Below are 25,697 nucleotides of genomic sequence, written 5' to 3'. Positions count from 1 at the left end.
CAACAATAGATCCCTGTGGGACACTGCCATATCAGATGTCCACACACAATTAGGAGTTAGAAATGTGATTTCAAATTTGCCACATGGTCATTGTGTGATTAGTTAATAATCTAAAACATTTGATAAGTATTTCTGATAAACCTAAAGATAGATAGATAGATAGATAGATAGATAGATAGATAGATAGATAGATAGATAGATAGATAGATAGATAGATAGATAGATAGATAGATAGATAGATAGATCAGAAATGAAAACAAAAGCAATGGAAATTTTCAGGCTATATCTGTTGCTATATATCAAGTCAGCAGGTTACACAAACATGTTCCATTATACCAGGTGAAAACTGCTGCCCTGGAAGGCTGCATATATTAACCCAAAGGAAAACCCACATTATGTAACTGATTGCTCCAGTGCTCAGAAGGAGCTGCCTGAGTCACACTCACAGTTATTACAGAGCCAGACATTTACCCCAATACTTAGGATTTTGATTGCATGATACAAAGGAACAGAGTGACATACAGTAAGTTGATGTATTCTGTGTGTGCTTGTTTCTGTGTGCTGGTATTATTTTTAAGAGGAAATGTGCAGGAGAGACTTACAGCACAGGAACGGAATTTGAATATGGTTCTGATGTCCCATCTGTGTGGTGAAGTGCATTACTGTAAAACAATGAAACTGGGACATGTCTTCAGCTGGAGATGCTCTTGAAACTCTGCTATTGAGAAATGTTGATGGGATGTCAGGTTGTCCTGGTGCAGCCCGTCAGTAAAGTAAATAATACATCCAAGTTCAGCTTACATGTTTGGTTGAAGACATTTCGCTATGTGTGATGGCCGGATACAAAGATGATGTAACAAGCACATCATCTTTGCTGTAGTTCTAGAATGACATGTGGGTAAAGAAGGAAAAAAATAAAAAAGGCATATTGACTATATTTCTTACACTGTATACTGTGTTATTTGGTGAAAAACAAAACAAATACCATAACATAGTGATAAACTAAAAGATTGAGTGAGCATTTACAATGTATAGAAGGCTGTTACAGCCATTTTTGCCTTCAACAATGTTATTGCAAGATTGCAACTTAATTATCATGCTTAACATGTTGAAGAATATGCAGGTTGTTCAGAGAGCCCTCATGTTCTCATGCAATGTGATGTTTGTAATGGTAGATCACCTACAGTATATCAGACACAGAAGGAGAGTTTGAAACAGTTAGACCTGAGATAGCCAGAAATCTACCATCCAACTTTGTTTCCTTGGACGATCATACAATCAAGAGACAGACCAGTTCACTAAACCAGTCATGAGAAGTGTTGCTCTGCCTGTAGAAATGATGTGATGTGGAGCAATGTTTTTATAATGGGTCCGATTTTGTTTACATTGTGCAATACACATTGCTGCTGCCGATTCCACATGATTCTACTGATTGACAGTTGGTGGTAGTATTGTGCAAGGAAGAGTAGCCCCTATAGAGGCTTTTAAGTGCCAAAACTAAATATATAATATATAAACTAAATATATAAATAACTAAATATATAAATAACACACACACACACACACACACACACACACACACACACACACACACACACACACACACATAGTGTCCATAGTTATTTGCTGCAGCAAAATAAATAAATCTGTCAACTCCATCCATCAAAAGTCAAGAAGCGGGGTCTGCCCTTTGATTGGTGAACTTCAACCTACTGCTTGTTTAATTCAAGATCCGATGAGACTCGAAAATCTGCTCCCCAAAACAGCTTTTTCTTTAGGTAAATGAAGGATTCAGTGTGGATGATTACATACACACATGAGAAATCAATAACCAGTCCAAACCTCACCCATCATATGCACACAGATGGCACAGAGACAGTAGAATGATATTCATATATTCATCATGACGGAATGACACTGGAAAACAACCTAAGACCTCCTGCATTTAAAGGCAGAGACAATGGTTGCACAGTTAAACCACCCCAAATAATAATCACTCTGATAAACGTCATGGAGACATCCCACAGTTACAAACAAAGGAATGAGTGCAGTGTGTGTTTTGGGAGGAGGGGTTCATAGAGAAATAGAATAGTTCTCTCTAAGTTCTCTTTCAAATTAACATATGATTGGAAAGTATTGTTCTTGCATTGTTGTGTATCTTAACCCCATCATGTGCTGTGCTACTTAAATACACCTTAAGAACAAATATCACTGGGACCAGGTTAAAAAATTGCAGATAAATCTTAAATAATCAAAAAATTCACATTATAGACTCTATGGCTGACCATACACAGTCCATCCATATACTAGGTTTATGATCCAGTCTTGTTTAATCTGCTTCTCTCTCAAGTCCCCCAGTTTTATGGAAGTGCAATACTGATTTGATGGAGTACTGCTTTTATGTATGATGTTGATTTGAAAAGAAAAAAAGTTGAGGAGAGCTGATGTTTTTTCTCAGAAAACCTCGGTACGTCAAAATGTATTAGCTTCTCAGAGCAGAGGATCATCACAGCAATAGACCAGCTATCACATCTAAGGATGGATCACCAAACCTATACACACAGCTCTGCCTCCAAGAACTGAGCTTTATGCAACTTGTTTGCAACCACAGATACATTTTGAAGAAAAATATAATGCCACCAAGTTACATTTTTTATTGAGACAATCAGGAAATATTGTTAATTAACGTACATGGTTATCGCAAGAATGTTGACACTGAACGTATGTTTGCTGATATTATGTGACACTTGTTTTCCACCATAATGGGCGATCTTGCAATGCATCAGTCAATCAACTCATAGTGAAGACAGCATTCTTCAGCTGTTTTCTGGTTATGCTGAGGCACTGGAATCACTTGGTTAATGTTCGGGAAAAATGGTGGTCTGTTTTAATACAAGAAAAGTTAACAGTGACTTGAGGCGTAGAATATTTTATTAACATTTAACCAAAACCACAGTCTTAACTAACCTTAACCAGAGTGCTTCTGGACGTGAACCCTGGGTTCCGGTGTCACACTCCTACGCTATGTTTGCCCCCCATCCACCTCCTTGCAGCTCCAGCGTGGTACATAAATGTAGTGTTTCATTCTCTGACAAAAACAACGTCCCTGAACATATTACAGGCAGCAATTATGTTGTCACCACAACGAAATTATGAATGCAAATTAGTACTGACTAAAATAACCACTGATGACTCAGAGTAATAGTGAGAACACTGTGGAATAAAATGTCAAACACAGTAATGCCAGCGACATCCCAGAAACCACTGTCCATAAACTTGTTGCTACTCTGCAAGCCAAGCTAATCACCACAGCATTAAGTAAAGCATAATAAAATTTCCACCAGATAGACAACTCTCAGGTACAGTATACTGCATACTTGGAGAGCTTGATCCTTATGGGTAGTTTCCATAAAATAAAATAAAATAAAATGACCAAAAAAACAAAACAAGGGGACTGGAGACTCCAACTATGGTTGTCAATGAGGACTGTTGCTGTATAGTGTAAAGAAATACTGTTACTGGTTTCAACCCCCTGTGATCCTAAAAAAAAAGAATGCCAATGGAAGGAAATGACTGACACCAGCTTTCGTCTCCATCATGATAACTCCAGCAGAAAGGTCTGCAGTCGAGCAGAGAGGTCGACCCTCAGCTGTGGGCCGTCTGAAGAAGCTACACTGTATGTGACCTACATCCTCTGTTAAAGAGTGTGGTGCTTTTCCACGGACACAGTGAGCGACGTGATTTGTCTGCAAATTCAACTCACGAGGCGTTCCTTATCAAATATTTATCCTCATTTTGGATTCAGAGCTGTAAGTGCGAAGAGGAGTCTGTGGTGCGTGCATGTGTGCGCACATGTGCCAGCCTGTTTTCCTGTGTGGGTCTGTGTGTGTGTGTGTGTGTGTGTGTGTGTGTGTGTGTGTGTGTGTGCATATCCATCCATCCAGCTCTCAGCTGTGCTGTATTTTGTCAGATTAAAGAGGGTCTGATGCTGAGTGTTAAGCAGCCTGCTGTCTGGTTTGGTTTCGGTGTCTATCACAATAGTAGCCATGGGAATATCACACTCTGCTCTGCCCTCAGGTTAGAAACATGCTGCTTCTCTGGTTAGTTCACTCGCTCTCCCTCTATGTCTCATGCTCTCTCTATCACTTTCTGGCACTCACTTACTCTATCTGTGTCTTTTATCCCTTGCATCTCTTTCACACTTTGTTTCCTTCTGACACAATAGTGTGTAGAAATGATGAGCAATAATGTAGATGTTAGTCAGTCTGTCACTATGTGGCTTTTGTGCTATATTGACAAAAGAATACAGGCACCCTTGTCCACATACTTTTTTAGACTTTTTGTCTGGGCTTGTTGTTCGTTTTTCAAACTACATACGTCCCTTAGTTGCAATTAAAGTGGATCTTAATGCAAGAATTGATTCACACAACAGCCTGAGGAAGATCTTTTCCCGTATGCGTGGTTTACAAAACTTTTCCAAACTCGCACAGAGACCAGACCTCAACCCAGCCCACCACTTTTGGGATCTTTTCAAACTGCAACTACATCTTTGTGCATGGAAAGAATTGGAATCCCACAGATGTTTATAATGACGCATACTTTCATACAGTGTCTCCTCGAAGGCATTCATGGTGTTGCGTTCAGTTGTGCAGACAAAAAGTGAGGGAAGCGGTTGTGGGGTGAGAAGAGAGAAGATGACGGAGAAGCTCAAACCTTCTTCACTCTCTCACCTCACATATCTGGCCAACTGCTGCACAAGGAGGGCATGATTCCAACGTCAGGAGGGTGGGGCTTTTCAGATGCTGTTCGATGATTCAACAAGTATACCCTCAATGTTTGGGGGCTGCATGCAATGAGTTACAGAGCTTTGCCGGCCCAGTGCAATTCAGACCTCACAAATTCTGTCAAACGTTGGCACGGTGGTAACACTGCCACCTCACAGCTAGAAGGTCCCGGGTTCAATTCTCACTGTGGTTGTTGGGGGCGTGTCCTCCACCATGCCTTTGGTGCCTGCTGCTCGAGGAAAGGGCCTTTCTGTGTGGAGTTTGCATGTTCTCCCCGTGTTCACCTGGGGTATCCTCCGTAAAAAATACCCCAACTAAAAACATGCAAGAAGATCACCACCTGACCAATGGTGACAAAAAGAACTGGGTCCCCAGGCGCTGGTCGGATGGCAGCCCACCGCTCCTGGTCCGCCACGGAGGAAGGATGACCAGGATGGGTTAAAGGCGGAGGAAAAATTTCACCAGTGCATGGCGTGTGTGCATGTGGATGTTGCTGTGTGACAAATAAAGGGGATTGTCCCTCTGATTCTTCTATTCTTCTAAATGCCAGCATTCAATACGAGTGCAGGAAGCCGTGTGCCATTGTGGCAATGCAAAATTAAGGGTGTGGAAGTCAGAGAGTTGCATGGTCTTGTAGCTAATACAGCAATTGTGCTTAAGCCCAGGGATCTGTAGAATCCCTGATCTGCAATTGATGTTTGTCTTTCGTTTTAATTTAAACCCCACTCTTTCTCGAAATTTAAGCAGGATTATTAGAATTTTTCAGTCATTTCTCAGTCTTATCTAACTCTCTGTGTAAAAATGAGTAAGGCAAATTGCTATCAAGCAAGATTGTTGTGCCAGCATTTTGCTGTATCAATCAATATAAATGTTTTTGTGTTGCCACGTTAGTGCTCTCTGCGGCCGGCGTCCAACATCTGGTGGAAAGACTGAAGCCAGAGGGAGGCTGGAGGTTGCTGTTGCAGCCCATAGTTTTGAAATCACATACAGTATACTGCTCAGATGTCCATATATTTTTGGCTATGTTGTGTGTCTTCATCTCTCGCGCAGTTGCTTCTTGCTTTCTCTTCTCCTCTACTCCTACATTTCTTTTCTTCCTCGCTCCCTAGCATCTTCCACACACCCTCAGCTTCACACAAACACACACGCACAGTTTCTCTCTTCTTCTCCCTCCTCTCTCACTCATGCTCTCTTTCTTCTCCCAGGAGTAATCATCACAACCCTCCTCCCTCCTCCTCTCTCTGTATTTCTCCATCCCTTGCTGTTTTCTGCCTTTTCTGCCTCTTATGCATCTCTCTACCTTGTCTTTTCCTACCTTCTTCAGTTACAGTCTCTCTTTCCTAGATGTCTGATAAGCATTCAGTGGCAGTACCATCTGATTCTGTACCCCCCCCCCCATCAACTCCCCCTCCATCTCACTCCAGCCTGCCATTGTATCCTAGCAACCTAACTTTGCTAGTAGTAGTAACATCAGTCTGGCCTCCCCCCTCAGCACACGCTGAATATTCTGCACTGTACATTTGAATTCTTGTAGGTTAGGTGGGTTAGGTGTAGATGGTTCTCATCCACCATCAGCGATGCACACCTTGAAACACACAACAACAAAAGCATATTCCACTGAAGTTTAACAACATTCGAGAATATGCCTTGAAACTGACTTGTAGTGCCTCAACCAGGCCAAACAGGATATGGTCTGAACACCAGAAATACGTGCCACCATAATTAGAACACATAATCCCTCCTCCAGCTTTCCACAAAAACAAGATCTGTGGATTCAAGAAAAAAAAAAATTGTGGCTTAATTACCATAAGTGGCCTCCTACTCTACCAGTCAGTAATTCAGTAAAAGCTTGAGGGGTGTGTGACGATGCATCACACAAAGACCAACTAAACTCATTTCCCACACATTGACAGGCATTTATACACATACCTCAGATCATCCATATACGGTATCCAAACGAGTTTGAAGCAGGGTTAGGGTTATCTCCACATCTACTGGATGGATTATCACATTTTGTACAGATCATGTATCATAATGTCTTTGGTAATCCATAGGCATCGAGTGTCATGATGAGATTGACATTTTGAGTGAAATGTTTTAATGGGATGAAATCTGAGTGCCTGACAGGGGAGGAAGGTCAGACAGTACTGAGAGACGGACTAACAATTTGTTGGTTTTAGTCTTTTCATGAGAAAAATCTAGAATGCCAACTGTTGGTTTAAAACATAAACATGGAACCGAGTTATGAATATATTAATTATAATGCTAAGTTATAATGTATAATGTATAATGTTAGTAAGTATAGATGACATAGTACTACAATATTTATGTATTTCCTGGATGCGTCCAAAGCTCATGGTTAATTGTTCGTTCGTTGTTCCATCCAACCCTCCAACCATCCAACCAACCGTTTGGATACCGTATATGGATGATCTGAGGTATGTGTATAAATGCCTGTCAATGTGAAGGAAATGAGTTTACTTGGTCTTTGCTAAAGGGGCAAAAAGCATATCTGCATCCTCCCTCTTGACCAATGAGGTCTGACAAGGTGGAATACTGTCACTGAACCTAAACTGTCTCATTAGCAGTCCAGCCTTTTCTTCTAGTTTACCTCATCTACCTCAACACACCAATGTCTCTGTTGCTGGCTGCAAAAACCAACACAAAAGTCTTCATCGACGCCTACTATCTCAGTACTGTATGTTGCTGGAATTGTGACAGAAAGTCTTCAAACTTGTTCCCTTTTCACAAAGCTTACAGTTAGGACTGGCTCAGGCTTGCCTTGGACACACTGAGCTCCTCTCTTCTCCTCCTCCCCTCCATCTTTAGCATTCATGTCCCATTTATGCATGTTACTAACTTGGCTGTTAACTCCTTCCCCTGGAAGTGTTACTCACATGACTGCAAACAACCAATTAAGGAATTAGAAAAGACCTGCTACGCCAAAATTTGGCTACTTTTTTCATTGAGAACCCCAAATGGAGGAGAAAAATAGAAAAATCCTGTTTATTTCTGTACATTCCATTCATTGAAGGAAAGAGGAGACAGGAACAGAAGGTGGATGACATACACTTCAGACTTTTCAACATTTGCTTCGTTTTCGCAGCACACAGGAGAACACTCACCTGTTCCTGCACAGCGCTGTGTACAGGGTGAGCATTGTTATCATTAGAACATGCAGTGCTGTCGACTATACATGAGCTACTTTGATGTGTATGTGGTGGTGGCAGAACAACAGAGTCTACTTTTACATTCATGTAGATGCTGTTATTCATGTTTGTCATTGGTGTACACTCAGACAGATTGATAGTCTGTTTAGTTCTGACTGTGGAGCAGTAGACTGACATTATTCCAAGCCTACTTGAGAAAACATATCTATGTAGATGAGGCAGAGCATACGGATTTTAATTACACACACACACACACAGACACACACACACACACACACACACACACACACACACACACACACACACACACACACACACACACACACACACACACACACACACACAAATCACCAATCTACTTGAATGAAAGGACGATGTATCGGGCTGTCAGCCCTGAGATTGTGGCATCTCTTCCTCTGAACAATGGTTCAAGGCTCTGTGTCAGTCATCACATTTCAGCGTCCCTGAATCTCTTCTGTCTGACTGCTTTTATTCATCCTCACCCCCTGACAGAGTGCTAGACAGGAGCTGCATTTACATTTAAGATATTTGGCTCGTCCACAGAGGCTTTGGGAAGGGTGTGCATTTGCGGGGGGACTTGCGATATGAGTGTGTTTTCTTCCAGACCACTCAAAAGCTGAACAAAAAAAGGAACCCAGGCTTTGTGAGCCTTTACTTTGGCAAAGTGTCTTTGAGCTAAATGCTATTATCAGCACACTGAAAGGCTAACGCAGCCCATTCTCGCTCCCAACTCGTCACATATGGATGCTTGGTCAGGAGCCTTTGGCATCACATTTTAAGACACTTCGTATTTTAAGCCAAATCATGACCCTTTTCTAAACCAGTACAACTACTTGCTTTCCTAAACCAAGTACTTTTGGTGCCTTACCAACCTAACCGTTTCGCAATGTTAACCATGTGTTTTTTATTTTCATCATCAAGCTTTATTTTAAAAGTGTGACCATTTGGGAGTGAGAATGTGTTGCCTAACAATATCAGTGCTAAGTTGCTGATGCTTAGCAGGCTTAATGTTAACTGTAGCAGCCAAATATGTGTTAAATTTGTCATGAGGTTTATGGGTACTATTCACTGTTGTGAACACTGGTGTCGCTGTAATACCAGTCTATGGGCTCAGGTACAAAGGCAGGAGGATTCCTATTGATGTCAGGTGTTTGACCCTGGAAGGGCAAATGGTTTTTGACCACTGTGGCACTGAAATGATTACTGGGAAGATGAGTATTCGGTCTATTGATAAAAGAAGAAATGGTTATTGTTCATGTTGAGCACAATAAAGCAATAAAGAAATTGTTATGCTGCAATGATTAATGCCTGTAGATTCTTGGAGGAAGCAACACACAGTTACGTTAATCAACGAAGCAAAGTGCGTCAGCTAGGTCACGCCGAGGTAAGACATCGTGGCTAATAATAGACTAGCTCCTTCAGTATTAACTGTCTTCACAAGTACAGCTGAGGCTGGTCTGAATGTCAGTTTTGGGACACCACTGTTGTGAAAAGTGACATAATGAAATAAAATATTTCATTTGGAAAAATGAAATAAAAAGACTTTTGGAAAGAGGCATTTAATCACAGTCAGAATCAGAGTCTGAACAGGGAATTGATCCTTGAGGGGAAATTGGGTAAAAGATGGCTATGATGAAATAAAAATGATACCTAGTGAACAAAAATTAATTATGAACTAATATTTGATAATAATGAGCAGAGTTTTGATAATTTCCTTCAACTACTTCCCATCATTGTTCATTTATTTACATATTTTACACAATTGATTCATATGATTATTTCATATTGATGTTTTTATTTATTTAATGTCAAACGCTTCAGGCATCCAAAGTCTGTGAGATTTTCTGAAGAGGACGAACATTCTACCCAGTGTTAACTGCTGGATGTGAGCAGTTAAAGTCATTTTTAAAAGGCAGGATTTGGGCAGGTTTGTATACATTCATAGTACATAAAAGCAATAGACTGACTGTGCCACAGTTATATTGGACTCCTACGAGCTACCAGCACCACATGCCTGTCTGCACACATCAATTATTACCCTCAGGAAATCATTTAAATAATGCAAAACAAAAGTTATTAATGTTAAGAATTTAACTACAGTCCCTCTGCAGCACTTTACAATGAAGTAAGCCATCCCAGCCACACACCACCAGGCTACATTATATTTAAGTTGTGCCTTTTTAATGTGAGATCACTTGCCAACAAAACCTTCATCCTAAACAATTTTAAAACTTCCAGAAATCTTAATTTCATGGTTTTAACAGAAACATGGTTGAAGTCAGGTGATTACAGCCAGCTTGCTGAATGATATCATAATACCCAAACCTAGATGTCTTGAACAACTATAGGCCTGTATGTCATCTCTCATTTTCAGGTAAGATACTGGAAAGGGTTGATTTTAATCAAATAAGCAATTTCCTGAAAAAATGAAAAGTAACATTTCAAACAGGGTTCAGGGCAAATCACAGCACCTCAACAGCCCTCACCAAAGATGTCACTGATCCCAGGATTAACTTAGAATTAATAATTAACTAATAATTAGAATTGTGTAATTAAAGAAGCTTGTGATGATGTTGATACCACTGAGGGCTATTAGAACACATGGCTCATGGAGTTATGGTGCTCTGTCAGACTGGCTACAGTGGAGAAACAAAGCAGGGGTTCTTCTTATTTTCCTCTATTAATGATGAGTAACAGGCTGCCCTGGGATTGTGAAAGGGCCTTTCTATTTGTTTTAAGACTCTCTGGCCAGGCTAAACAAGATTCTTCCAGATCTTACCACAGTGGTGGAGTTACAATGACAGAAATGAGGAAGTTTTCCTTTACCATCAAGTGTACAGTGGCTAGACTGAGACATTTTGGGAATCAGCCTGTCTTTTCATAATTAAAAACAAGGGGGTGAAAGATGAATGATGTAGCAAAGGTCACGGGCTGGACTCAAGCGTACACCTCTACATGCACATGATGTGCACTCTGAACCACACTGAGCTACTGTCAGACAGACAGAAACAGCAGGAAGAGAGCACATTTCCTCCACCATCTTTGATGAGAGAAGAAAAGTCACTGTGCAGAGGAAGGACAATGGCTGTGAATTATTGAACAACGTCCGACAGCGGTAAGTCTGGGTATTGACTTCACAAAGAGACTTTGAAAAAAGGAATACAAGGCCACACACACAAACAAATGCCTGCGTGCATGGACATACAGTCTTTGTGCAGAGTCTTATGTATGCCTGTACTCGCAGCATTTACCCAAGCCTCATATCATAAAAGTTATTCAGTCGTATCCATAAGACCCCAGTAACTACCATTAAGGGATAAGATAAGATAAAACTTTATTGATCCCATACCAAGGAAAATAAGTTTTTTCAGACAGCAAGAATTAAGAAAAAAGATACAAAATAAAATATACTATATTCAAGACATCAAAGTAACGTGCTCTCAACTTGGGACAGTTGCACTCTACAGCTAAAAGTATGTTTTTCAGGTGTTTTTTTTTTTGTTTTTTTTTTAAAGCTGATTTCAGTTTTTTAAGACTCAGTGTATTGAAATTTGTTCAAATTTGGGCCAAATGATTAAATGATTCAGTGTTTCTTGGTCATTTTTAATAATTAGAGATAAAGTTCTGAGATATTATTTTTGTTGTTCAGTTGCTGGTTTTTAGAAGAATTACCTTTAAAGCACCATTTAAATAAAACTGGCAAGAAATACAAACAGATGATGAAAAAAATGTGGAGATTGCAGGTCCATACACTGACATTTTGCATTTCAAGGTTTGATTTCATATGACTTTGCAAGATCACTGGAGAAGAAAGTTACAATTCCCCTGATGATTTTTCATTTTGACTTGAAGCCTGAGATTCCATTGTTTCTGTTAAGTTTCTAATCCATGCCTTTACTCTGAGCCAGATGTCTCTTTCTGCCTTTTGTATGTTACTAGTGCCTCTTTGATTTCCAGTTATACCTCAAATAACACAAATGTCTTTTTCTTCTGGTACCTACATTTATGTTTCCACTAAATGTTAACCATGATCATCTCAGGGGATTTTATACTGTTTCATTTCTTGCATCTGACAAATGAGGAATTTAGTTTATTTGCCTCTCCGATCCATTCTCATTTCCTATAAAACATGCCGGGCTCATCTGGGAAGGCCACAGCTTTTTTTTATGATTATTTTGAAACATACTAGGACCCAATGGTCTTGATCCATGGACCAGTTTATGAGGCAGGGGTGGCCTGTAGCTGGGGAAAAATGGTCCAGCACAAGGCACAAGAAACAAAAAGGTATTGTGTTGGTGATGATATTAATGATCATAATGTCAAGTATCATATGTCAGTATCATATGTGCTAGCATGATTCTTGACCTTATAGGAACAACACAGTATATGTGACCAAGTTATCTGAAGTTAAGATCCACTTCCAAGGAGCTATCGACTCCATCTCACAGTCAGCACTATAAATTTTATAGTGCTGACTGTGAGGGAACTTCCTAATCTGTCACCACTCCTGCACCTGAAGCAAATTATTGCTTGAAAGCTCCAATCCTGGACACTAGGGGGCAAAAAAAACCCCAACACCGGGTCCAGTATAGCAGACCTTTGGCTGCTAAGACATTAGCAAACAGTTCCCTGCTCCAGCACCTGGAGTTTATGTCTGGCTACCAGATGAATGTAAAATTAACTTTCTCTCTCTTTTTAGATGCTGTGTGTCTGACTTTCTTCACCAGCTAGTTGCTAATCTTTTCTGTCTGCCATTTGGCAGAGTGGGTTTATAAAGAGCTTTGTTTGCTAAAAACATCTGCACACAGGACCTTCATGAGATGACCGTTCTCTGGGGAATTCGTCACTACAGAGGTAACACAAAGCTCAATGTATATTCAATTTAAATGCATTTTGTTTCCCAAGCTTTTTTGATAAAAGTCAATTCTGAATAAATTCAGCTTAAATTGTCGGTCATTCCAATGATTTAGAATTGAAATGACTACAGAGCTTCAAGCTAGATAACACACAGAAAGACACAGATTGAAAGGATGTCTTGACATTTTGGGCTTTGTCTGTTATTCATTCTTACCAGGCATCTGTCAAAGTGTGGACTGGACTTCCTCTATTGACATTGCTGTTAGCCAAAAAGTCCCTTTTCAATCAGTATGCTATATGACAGGTGTCTGGTGAAGGCAGAGGACACACAAAAATGTAAAATGTCAAGGTAGTCCTTGCAATGCAAGTTTGTTTGAAATGTATTTGTGTGGAGATTCTTTATGCAGACAGATTCGCCCTGACTCAGACAGTCTCTTTTTTTCATTGAGATATGCTCCTCAACAAATAGATTTCAGAACATTTCAAATGTAGATCAAATGTAGGTGGACAGTCTTCATTGAAGACACCTGACTGTACAACTGCAATTGATCTACATTTGAAATGTTCTGATATTTACTGAGTGTTAATTAAATGTTAACAGTATAATTACATTCATGTTGGATAATTCCACAGCTCATGATTTACATCCAGGGTCAATGAGTGAATGGCAACGCATTAAGTATTATGCCCTTTATATGGCAAAATGAGTAGTAGAGGTGTTAAGTTCAAGGTGGTTGACTGATTTGTAACATTTCTGATGAACTTGTGGGAGATTGGTGCTTGCATTCCATCACCTGTAATTAAGGTTTGTTTTGTTTGTGTTATTCAAAATCAGAACCAGGATCTTTCCCCATTGTTGCTTAACCATTCTTAAACCTGAATCTTTTGGCAATGACGTCAATCTTCCAGACATTTTTGCCACACGTTTTCAGTGAAAAAGCTCCAAAAACCCCCCTGCTCTGCAGCAAACAGCAAACAGAGACAGTTAGTAACCAGCTGGTGATCATAGGGGAGCATTTAGCAGCTAATTAGCCAGATATTTTCCCTCAGGAGATGGTAGAGACCAAAAACAGAGCTCAAGTAAATGAATATTGGACTTTTCATTCGCTGAACAGGAACACAACTTATAATGAGTGATAATGTTGCTCTGTAACTGCTGGGTGTGTAAATAAGTAACTGTTTGCTGGTCCTGCATGCCTGCACAGGTGTTTTCACCTATTCTTGTTGATAAGACCTCTGCTTGGGCTTGAGAATGCCAGAAAAGGATTTTTTATGCATCTGGCCCACAATCCTCCACACAGCAGAAAATAAGTCACATTGACTGGACCACCAAAAGCAAGGTTCATACGGAGATGGGTCACAAAGGAGACTTAAGAGTCATTTGTGTTGTGGGTTTTGTCACTTGCAGCAGGTGTTGAGTCCATGATCACAGATTCCTTCGTCCCATATTCATTGAAATAAATAGTGGACCCACTTTCCATGTGCCAAATATCTTTCTGACAGTAAACTCTTCAAGACCTGTCTCTGTTCCAGCAACACACTCTTGCAAGAGAGCGAGAGCGATATTAATCAGAAAAAGACATACTTATATACATTGAAGATGGAATATTTCTCAAGCAGATGCAGTTTAGACTGGATTTTACATTTTTCAGGCATCGACTCTGACTGCAGATTATTCATGTGCTACACCACACTATTATGAAATTATTGCCTCAACTGTAGTAAATGGGTTTGGTTTGGTTTGGTGATTATATCCTGATATATCCAGACAGTTACTGATGCACCGATGGTGAGGGACAACGCCTTCCTGGCTGAGACAAATAATGAATACTACCCCCATAGTTTTATTCAGCCAGTCCATGGGCCTCAAACAAGACCTCTCTCATTCTAATTACCACTTCCATAACATCCTGGGAGCTCAGTGCCATAGTTGGCCCTGGCATACCCTCTCACCATGTAATGATATCAGATCAGCTGATCTATTTTTTAAGCTCTTCAGGGCTGCTGTGTGTCTGTGTCTGTGTACTAAATGCCAACAAGGTTTCAACTTCTTGCTGAAGAAGGAAGAAAAAGGAAAAAGAAAGTCAACAGAAACAGTGATAGTGATTTGCTGCACTCTGGTGGCAGATTATACTCACTGTAAGCACAGTGGCTATCACATGTTGCTCTGTATGGAGACTCATTCAAAGCAGAATTGGGTAAAACTCCATTCCTTTATTTTCTTATGAAACCAAAATAAGGGACTGTCCAGACCTTGAGAATTGAAATGTAACACTTTTCAATACTTTTTGAATGATTTTGTGCACATAACCCTGCAACCCTGCAACCATGCACGTAACATGAACATTAAACTGGATTTGCAGGTGGAGAGCAATGGTAAGCATTGCTGCACATGCATTTCAGCAAACTAAGGATGCATGATACTTGTCGGACTTTGCAGGTCAGTACAGAAGGCAGTCCCTCACATGTGACAATACCTGCATTAATTGAAAACATTTATCATGTATCTTATCTATATTGCTTGGAATTGAGATAAAGACAATATATGTTGGATTTTTTTTATGTTAATTTTTATTTTTGTATTTCTTTTAAAACCAACAATAATGTCCTGGGTCAATTTGACCCGAATAGTACCAAAGGGTCCAAAAAGTGAACATAACACAAGGGTTAAGGCAGAGGGACAAAGTAACTGCAACAGCCGTATTTTCACAATACATTTACTGTGTTCGTGTCATCCCAACATTATCATAACATTGCATCTTATCATCAGACATGGCAGCTCTGCAGACTGGCATGTTATTCAAATAGTCTTTAAACCAAAAGCCACACAAATATGATAGGATGACTGATTGACAGGAAAGATGCATCAGATCAGTAAGTACAATGTCCCTTCTCGGGGGCTGATCTAACTTCTTTACATGCTAAAACAGTAAGTTGTACTGCTCCAAAGACACAGCTCTTTGAAGTCACTGATCAGACCAACACTCACTGCACTGAGAACCTTTTATAATCTGGTACAGTGCATCAGTGACATTTATGTGTGAGCTGTACAGCGAGCCTTTTAAATAAATTGGATGGAATGGAGGAAAGATCTGTGAGGCGGGATCTGTGAAAGGCTGTGTAGATCTTCATCAAAGAAAACATTTGCTCACACAAATCAGTGCTCCCGAACACGCTCTGGATACAGGCAACCTGGAGGCGGAGCTGTGGCATCCTGTTTGGGATAAATGGCATGAACTGGCGTGCCTCAGTAGAGTCAAACTTGGCCTTCAGTGCGCCATTGCACTGTAATTCTATTAGGAATGGGAATCGAGAACCAGTTCTTTTTGAGAACCGGCTCCCAGTAGCTCAATTCCTTGGAATCGTTTGCCTGCCTGGTTAACAATTCTGCTTATCGATTCTGCCTGTCTCGCACGTTGCATTGTTTTGGTTTAGAACATAGCCGATATGGCGTTGAGGCAGAAACGCTCCAAAGTATGGCTATATTTCATGCGAAAAGATGACACCAGGGCCACATGCAACATGGGAAATACCTCCAACATGTTAAACACAGCATGCAATTCATTTGCAGGAATGTCACGTGTTTGATACGCTACTTAGCGACGCTTGTGAATCTAGTGGGAGAGCAAATACCAGGGCGTCATGTTATTAGTGCCGAAGGTAATGTTGTCACTCCGTGTCTGTTGTGTTAAGGTTAGCGCCATTTCACTGTGTAAACTGCTTTCGCCATATGAATCATCTCCATGTCCTTCCATCAAATTTAGATGACGATGACTGCCAGAGTCAGGCTGGCTCAGAGGCTGCAGTGGGCACCGGCAGGTCACACACACCTCTATCCACTCCTTTCACTGAGGCAGGGAAGAGTAAAATGACCGAGACGAGGATAAAGGAATGTCACAGAGCGGTCACTAGATTTGTGGTGAAAGGTTTGCACCTTTTTGCCACTGTAGATGCCCCTGAATTTCAGTAGGTTAATTTGTTGCATTTTATCTGGCATATCTGTTCAAATGAAAATCAGAAATTTGAGTTCTGTCAGAGTTGCATGTTTTAACCAGTGTAGTTCTGCTTCATTCATTCCTACTCTGAGAAGTAGCTCACCTACTAGGTTTGTTCTGAGGTTACGTCACACATCATATCACTCCTGTTCTTAACTCCCTTCATTGGCTTCCTGTCCAATACAGAATTGATTTCAAACTTTTAATGTTTGTTTTTAAAGCTCTTAATGGCCTCGCACCACCTTATTTATTTGAGTCTTTAACTGTTCGTGAGCCAGGTAGAGCCTTGAGGTCATCCAACCAACTCCTGTTGGAAGAGCCCAGGTCAAAATACAAACACTGGGGTGACCGAGCCTTCTCCATTGCTGCTCCCAGGCTCTGGAATAAGCTCCCTGCTGAAATACGTCTGGCTTCTGATCTGGGCCTCTTCAAATCTAGATTAAAAACCTATTTATTTAGGATGGCTTTCACAACCCAGTAGCGTGATGACATTAACTTTGTTTTATTGTATGTTATTTATTGTATTCTATTCTGTTTGGTTTTATTGTTGTATTGTCTCTCATTGTTTTTACTCATTTTATTGTAAAGCACTTTGGTTCACCAAAAGGTTGTTGTAAAGGGCTGTATAAAGAAAGCACATTTACATTTACATTTACATCATTTGTGCATACTATATGTGTGATATTTTCTCTGCAGAGATAAAAATATAAAAGACAGTTAACGCAAACAAACCCATTTGTACTCTTTTATTTCCTCACCAATGAGAATCGATAAGAGAATTGATTAGAGAATCGATAAGGAATCGGATCGATAAGCAAAATCGATAATGTAATCGGAATCGTTACATTCTTATCAATTCCCATCCCTAAATTCTATCAGTTCCAATTGAAAATGCTCTGAAGTGCTGTCTACATCAGCGGCAAAAGGATTTGTAAAAAGCTTAATGCTGAATTTCTGAGTCTCAAAGTCAGCAGATCTGCCAAATTCTGCTGTGAGGATCTTCAGTTTTTGTGCGCACTGACTGACAGATTGGAAAGTGAACATAATTTCCTTGCTGCAGTTGGGCCTCCCACAAATGCAGCTTTGTACAAAAGGCTTTCACCATGTCAGACGTGTTCAACTGTTTGCGTCTCTGCAGTCTCTTATTCAAGGTGTCTCTGTGAAATGGTAGATCTTCATATTTGGAATTTTCCTCCTCCAAACGTGTCCTCAACTGGCAATGGTTCAAGCCCCGTGCCCTCATGAAATTCATTTTCGTAACCACTGGCATCACTTGTCTCATGCCTTTCCACACAAGGCCTCCTCATGTATAATGCACTGGTGAATGGTCAGCTCTCCCCTATCCTCTCTCACTTCTGTGCAACCAATCCACTCCTTTCCCCGCAAATGCTTGTTATTTGTTGGGACATACGATGTTGCAAACCTTGAGTGATGTCTTTCTGAAATCCCGCCTCTGTGAATGGCCTCCCTGATTTGGCTATTTCCTCTGCTACAAAGAAACTTGCTTCTACAGCTCACACTCACACTTCACACACACTCTCACACTTCATGCCATGACCATGCCATGAGTGTGACCAACCAACTCCTGTTTGAAGAGACAGATGTGACTGTGTTCAGATGTTCACTAATAGTGCTTTTGCAACACATTTACATACATTTTTCCAGTCAGGAGCTGCAGCTGTGGTTCATTTAAGTCTTTTTATCCAACTATGATTTGTTATTCAAATAGTCTTCTAACCAAGAGCTAAACAAATATGCATGGATGACTGATAATCATCTCGAATTCCAAAGTAGCATTATGATGTTTTAATTTTGTGTTGTTTCTGTAAACGTTAAAATGAAAATGCAATAATCCAATTTCAAATACTTGTATGGGTGTTCGATGATCATATTAACATGAAATTGTAAAAGTTCAACCATTTAATGTTGAAAGACTTAAGCTGCTCTGAAGTGGACAATATTCAAATGCAATAAGTGAAACAGTGCCCCCAGTCCTTTGCATTTACTTTTACATGTCACACACTCTAAAGTGGACAATATTCAAATGCCGGGATCAGACTGAACAATATTTTGGTCTTTGACGATGCTCGCTGTGTCAAAGCTAACATTCACAGTGCCATAAACTCTTGCTGTATCTTGGTCAGGTGACTGGCGAGACTGCACATATATCCCAGACCAATCACAGCACGTCTTATTTCACACATGAGTTCAGATGTCGGCAGGTGAAGGTCTTTGAAAATAAAATGTGAAACAGCTTTTCTATTTTCTTGTAATATGGTTATTGAACACCCATACAAGTATGTTAAATTGCATTACTGCATTTTCATTTTCATTTTTACCCAAATAACGCAAATTCTAATGATGGTGTGGATTTTCAAGTTTGCCTTATCATTTTAATATAGTTTCCCTTTGGTTTCCATACTCATCTTCAGTGAAATAAAACACAAATTAGATGATTAAATCAGTAAGAGCAACGCCCCTTCAGTGGGACTGTACTTAGTCATCTAACCTCTCTGCATGCTAAAACAGTAAGATGTACTGCTCCAAGACACATTTCTTTGAAGTCGCTGATCAGACCAACACTCACTGCACTGAGAAAACACAACCTTTGCACAGCCAGAGACAGACATCAATCCTTAGAATACTGGTTTCAGCTGTTAAGAGACTGAGCAACTCAGCAACTTTCAGGTAAGGACAAATGTGGCAAAGGGTTGATGAGTTTTATGACTGTGTATGTTAAATGTAATGTCATTTTCAGCTGAATGGACTGTCAATGTACATCTGAATTTGTTTGGATTTTAAATAGAGATATAGGCTAAACACTGGATTTTACAAACAGATTTTCTCTTATTGTACAGGGTTGGTTTTATCATACACCTGTATCTTAATTTGGGTTGATTTCACACTTACCACCTTTTTTTCACCTGAACTTTACTTGGATATTTCCATGTTATGCTCCATGTTATACTTCTGCTTACCTAAGATCCAGAGGAATTTAATTTTATAAATTTGATTTTATATACAAAACAAAAGGCATTTAATCGTGTCAGAAAAACGTCATCTTCAGGTTGAGATTGGAAATTTTGTTAAGTTTTTGGATAATTTTTTCTGAATTGTCAGTGGTGTTGGGTTATGAAATTAACATGCATAAAACAGAAATAATGGCAGACACAAACATAAATTATGACATAGTAATTATTGAAGTCGACAGTAGTAAATATGTATATGGCTGACAATTCGCTACTCAATAATAAAAAAAATTTGACTTGATTAAATGGAATCAAGTCCCAGCCTGCTAAACTTTGCAAGATTTTTTTTTTCAAAGATCTTATTTTGACTTTCTTCCAGGACAAATTTCTCTTCCTGAAATATTCTTTCCAAAGACAAAGACTGTTATCACAGAAACATCATCAAGTTTATTTTAGGAATTTTTTTTCCATCTTTTAAAGTCGGAGGGCGGATTGAATGTGTTATTTATATCATCTGGCCACTCGAGCATTTAACCGACACAACATAGCTGGAAACACAATAGAATTGCATTGGATCAATGGTGAAAATGTGTGTGTCAGTCCTCAAAACCTCTTTTCACCTTCAAAGGATAAAAACATACATTCAGTTGGAGTGTAAATTTTTCTAACAGATATGTGATGATATCATGTATTCACTGGAGAAATAGAATATAGTGTTATAATCAATGATAGCAAATGACTGAAGAAGATAGATTTGTTGAGCCTTATATTATAGTAGCTCTGATGAAGTGTGTTATTGTGATGCACTGCCCTCAGAATGACACCTGGCCACAGCCGATATACTGAGCATGAATCTGTGATACACTGTGTTACGACCCAGCTCGCTAGGGGTAGGGAAGTAACAAAAAACAACCGGTGGAAGTAGTTGAAAATAAGTTATTTATTTAAATCAAAGGTATTCAAAATTGTTGCAAATCACAAGATGCAAAGGCCAAGACAACGGAAGAGCGAGTGGGTGCTTTTCAACCAAATGAAATAATCAAAACCAAAAGAGAACTCTCCTACAATGAGAGCTAACTAACTATAACTAAAAGAGAACTCTTCAAAAGAAAGAGCTTAAGTAATGCAAACCAAAAGTGAACTCTCTAAAAATGAGAGCTACCTAAATCCTACACCAAACAAAACTGGAAAAACAAAACCCTCCTAAAAGAGGCCTACTATTTAAATGGAAACAAAACGAGAACCAAAATACAGGGGGGAAAAGCACCCCTAAGCCTATTGACGCTAACAAACCAAAAACTAGGTGTATGTATAAATCAGTCCCCGTCTAAACCTAGCTCAATTCGAGTCTGGTTGCCAACACAATACCAAATCACAATTCTGACAATCTGTCACACAAGGAAGCGGATCTCTCCTGGACTGGTCACCAACGATGCCAGCCGCAGACTGCCAGGCTGAGATGTCTCTTGAAGCGGGCAGGTGAATAGGTGTTAGCAGGTGATTGGACGCTGGCTGGCTCCTTCCACAGGCAAACAGACACAAATGCCCCCAAAACGGTGGCAGCCGTAACAACTGAGACAGAAGGGGGAGTGATCATGGATATGACAGAAGGAGAATGCTCATGGTCTGAGATTTTGAGGACAGTGTTCGTAGCCCGAGATTTTGAAACCCCCCTTCGTGGCCTTGTAGGTGTACGGGCAGCTGCTACTCCTGAGATTTTGAAACCCCCCTTCGTGGGGTGTGCAGGTGTTCAGGCAGCTGCTACTCTGTGTGACCTAACATAACCTCACTGTCCTGAAGTAACCTTAAAGCATGTATTCTTTATAATTGTGTGTTTACTATAATCACTGATGGATTGAAAGTTCTCATAATCACTTTATGTGCACTTAATGACCAAAGTATTGTTTTTATGCTTTCTGTTATACACTCTGTGCCTGCAATAAAGTTGTAAACTTTATACTTTAAGTATGAAACAAAAACCAAAAGATAATGATGTAATTTGGGAAGAATAGAGAGAAAAATAAACGGACTGCCTCCTTGGGATGCACCCAGTGGCGTAGCTAGGCTGTATTCCACATGGGTTTTGAGGTCAAAGGGGCCCGACATTGCACACAAATTGGACAGACATTGGACAGAAAAAAGCCAAAAAAGTAAGGAATAAGTAAGCCAGGAATACACCATGACAGTGATTAGAATTGAAATTCTCGATACTCTATTCGATACCACAACTGAAAAAAAAAGCATGTGCTTCTAAAATCATTGGGCTATTTTATTAAATAATAATAATAATAGGCCTAATAATAACAATAATAACAACAACAACAATAATTATAACAACTGACACATCAAACTTGTTTTAGGCTAAGCTGCACTTAAACAACTTCTCAGGCAGAAACATGAGGTAAAATGGTGAATATGCCTCCATACAAACAGGAAGTCATGTAGCCATTATTATTATTCTCCTAGTAGTTCAATGACAGAACTGCTGTTCTCATTCACTCACTTTCAGGCTGTTTCCACTGACTGGTGTAAACTTATTGTTTCATTCTTCAGCTCCGTTTTATATATTCACACACCTTTGTTTGCCTCTGCTCCAAACCATGGATGTATTGCGCACCACCGTCAGAGCGTCTTGTTCCCATGACAACTGACCGGAGAAAGACACATGGTGCGTCATGCTTATGGGCTTCACCTGTGGCTGTGGCCACACCAAGCAGCTGGAGCGGATCCAGGTTCGGTCGCGTTCAGATTACCGGTAGTGTCGGTTCTTGTGACAACCCTAGTCTCAAGTCTGAGGTCATGATAGCGCAGTGTTACAGCAGACAGTGCTTGTTTACCTGCTGTGGCCGTGCTGCTGCTCGGACCCGTGTCGTCACTGGCCTGGCTGCTCCCGCCACGACAGAACAGATCTGTCAGCTTTGTGCTTTTGGCCGCATCCTCAATTCACTTCTTTTTCTTTTTTGCCCTCCGCTTATCTGCACCACACATCTCTTTTTCTGGTGGCTTCTTTCTTTTAAGCATCTTTGCCTCTACCTTGCTTTTTTTTTTCTTTCTTTCTTTTTTTCCAGAAAAATAACGGTCGTCGTCTGAGCGGCTGAGCCAATCACAATCAATAGACGCATGGATCAGTTCAAATTGGGAGGGGGCGCTTGTATTCCCCCTTATATGCAACACAATGCAGTGACTCAGTCTGACGTTACACTCCGTGCTACCTGCCGCTGCGAGGGTCAACAACAACAACATTACATTTGAAAAAAAAAAAAAAAAAAAAAAGTTTGACCACAAGAGGGCCCATGGGTTTGCAAAACCCACCAACCCTACATCATCTACGCCACTGGATGCACCTTTGATGTAACAATGCAAATCTGGGAAAGATAGGGGATTTTAAGGTCAGAGCGGCTGCCCTGAGATGACCTTACGGTGTGAGATGAAAAGCAACTCACAAAAAACAAAAGATGCCCACAGGGCATGGTAAACACCTAGCTGAAGTGTATAAAAATAGAGCACTGACCATTGTACTTCAGAGCCTGTCAGGATTGCACTTTTTGTGTTTCTGAGCGTGTTCCCCTTTGTTGTGCACAATAAAGTATTTTTGCACCTCGGGCTTCTGACTCCTGCAGAGTTTCATTCTTATCGGACTTCTTATCGGACACCTTTTTATTCTATTCGACTCTTTTTCATTTTTATTGGACATCCTCTATTTTTATTCGACACCCTTTATCTTTATTGGATTTTTACAATTTTTATCTTTATTGGGCATTTCGTTAAAAAAGAAGGATTTCTCTGAAAACAATTGGACGGCTGTTTTTGAGTGTTTTGGGCCTGATTGTGGTTTGTGCATTTGGCCTTCACATTCCACGACACAGTCAACTTTACAGCAAAACCTTATGGAACAACCGTTGGATAGCTCTTCAAAGTTTACCATTAAGCAAGTTTATATGGAGGGAGCCAAATGATCTGCAAAAGAACTAATTAATGAAGATTTTTCCAAGTATATGGAAATCTGAAGTCTAATCCAAACTCTTGATTTACACTAATTTGGACAGCAGAACAATTAAGAAGAAATTAGATTTGATTCATAATTAAAAATGTACAGAATCCTGCATAAATCACATTCTGTACCTATACTGATTAATTCAAGGTGCAAGCGATCCATCCATTGGTGCACGATGAAAGGGGCTAATGTTCAACTGATGATCTTGTCAGGTCAGTATAAGTCAGTCATTTCCACAAACCTCTGAAGATCAAATGTTTCTTCTTTTTTTATCCATCTTGTATGACTTTTGCTAAGTGCGAGACAAAGTCTGAAAGTCAAAGGTCTTGCCCATTATTTGCTTCTTTTGTCTGCCATACTGAATACACATTTCACATTTAAAAAGCAACTTGCAGCTTAAAGCTTTTAGAAATTTGTATGAAATGAATTTGTATGTATGAAATTTAGAGGAAATTGGTGACCTTTTTGAGCAAGCACCCGAAAGCACTTTTTTTCCAACATCACATCATATTACATAAGGAGAGGGAGTCTTAGTTCCATGTTCAGTAGAAGGTAGTGAGTGTGAGTGGCTGTAATTTTGTGAGTCTGTCTTTTTCAGTAGTTTTACATCACAACGAGTTATTGTGTTGTGTGTGCCAGCATGTCACAAAATCAACATCAACATCAAGTCCACAGTTTCCCACTTTTGGTGCCTGGGCAGTGTTAATCTTGTCAACGAAAATTCAGTCAATAAGTATTCGTTGACATAATTTTATTGCATGACTAAATCGTAACGACAACGTTAATGAAAAAAATATTGACAACAAAAATTACAGCAAAATCTCTGTTCATCATGCGCTGATGACTAAAGATGAGACGAAAAAGTTGTCTGTGTTCAGGTGGACAACTTGTCTGTCGTTTTAATTTTTAACCAATCACTGCCCCGTCTCTTTGGATGTTTTTGCCCCCCGCTTGGTGCATGCCAGGTGCATGTCGGGTGCCCGCTGATAGATAACAAGGCAAGCTAACGTTTACATGTCATCTAAGCTAGCTATCTTAGAGCAGAAAGAAACTATTTTAGCTGCTGCTGGCCACTCAAAGATAAGTGACTCATCTTCACCAGCATGTCAGGTGGGAAGGAAGAGGAGAGACGACCCCCCCAGTCAATGAGTAGGAATATAAGTTGGACCAAATCATTTCACAGTATTTGTATTTCTCCAGGTTGTATGCAAATGAAGAGGGGGCAGTGTGCCATGCCGACAGGGTCTGCTTCACTTTTACTGTACATCCAGTCATAGCGCCATGTACGCAGAAAATAAATAGGATGACCCGTGAGGAAACATAATTGTTTAATTGCATCTTATCTGGCACACTTTAGGCATTCATTTTTATGTGATTTATAAAAGTATGGTCAGTCAGTAACACATTCTCTCCCATCACGCCTACTGACTAAAAGTATAGTTCAAAATCCTTTACAGTATCATGAAACTGTCTGAGAAAATTATGACTAAAACATTTGAAAATTTCAAAATAAAAGACTAAAATGTGACTTAAACCAACTACAAATTTCAGTCAAGCAACCAAGACTAAAACTAAATTTAAAATTATTTTTAGTAAGTGACTAAGACTAAAACTAAATTTAAAATTCTTGCCAAAATTAATGCTGTGCCTGCGGCCCCCTTTACCAGCCATGCATAAGCTGGAATAATACTTTGAAACTAGTTTGTTTGATACTAAACCAGTGGGTTGATGTCTGATTGTATCTAAGGTTTGATGAAGAGACTTCAGGTTCGTCTTAACAACACTAACTAACCAAAATTTTGTCGGAAAAAATTACATTTCAGTTTGTGTGACCAATCAATGAAAAGCACTCTTTCTTAATGCATCGTTTATTATACTTTTGTCACTTGAACACTTTGCAGCGCTAT

General features: G+C 39.8%; 1 protein-coding gene across 1 annotated transcript in view; it reads right to left on the bottom strand.

Annotated features, from left to right (window-relative positions):
- Positions 1-20,139: 20,139 nt before the first annotated feature.
- The window catches only part of LOC139343486 (SWI/SNF-related matrix-associated actin-dependent regulator of chromatin subfamily E member 1-like), a 366,467-nt gene continuing 360,909 nt past the window's right edge, over positions 20,140-25,697 (bottom strand). Inside the window, exon 12 of the transcript XR_011603102.1 lies at positions 20,140-20,154. The gene's annotated coding sequence lies outside the window, so the exon portion shown is untranslated. The remainder of the gene's footprint in view (positions 20,155-25,697) is intronic.

Source organism: Chaetodon trifascialis, chromosome 15 (genome assembly GCF_039877785.1).
Source record: "Chaetodon trifascialis isolate fChaTrf1 chromosome 15, fChaTrf1.hap1, whole genome shotgun sequence".
NCBI lineage: Eukaryota > Metazoa > Chordata > Actinopteri > Chaetodontiformes > Chaetodontidae > Chaetodon > Chaetodon trifascialis.
This window is presented reverse-complemented; position numbering and strand designations above follow the sequence as displayed.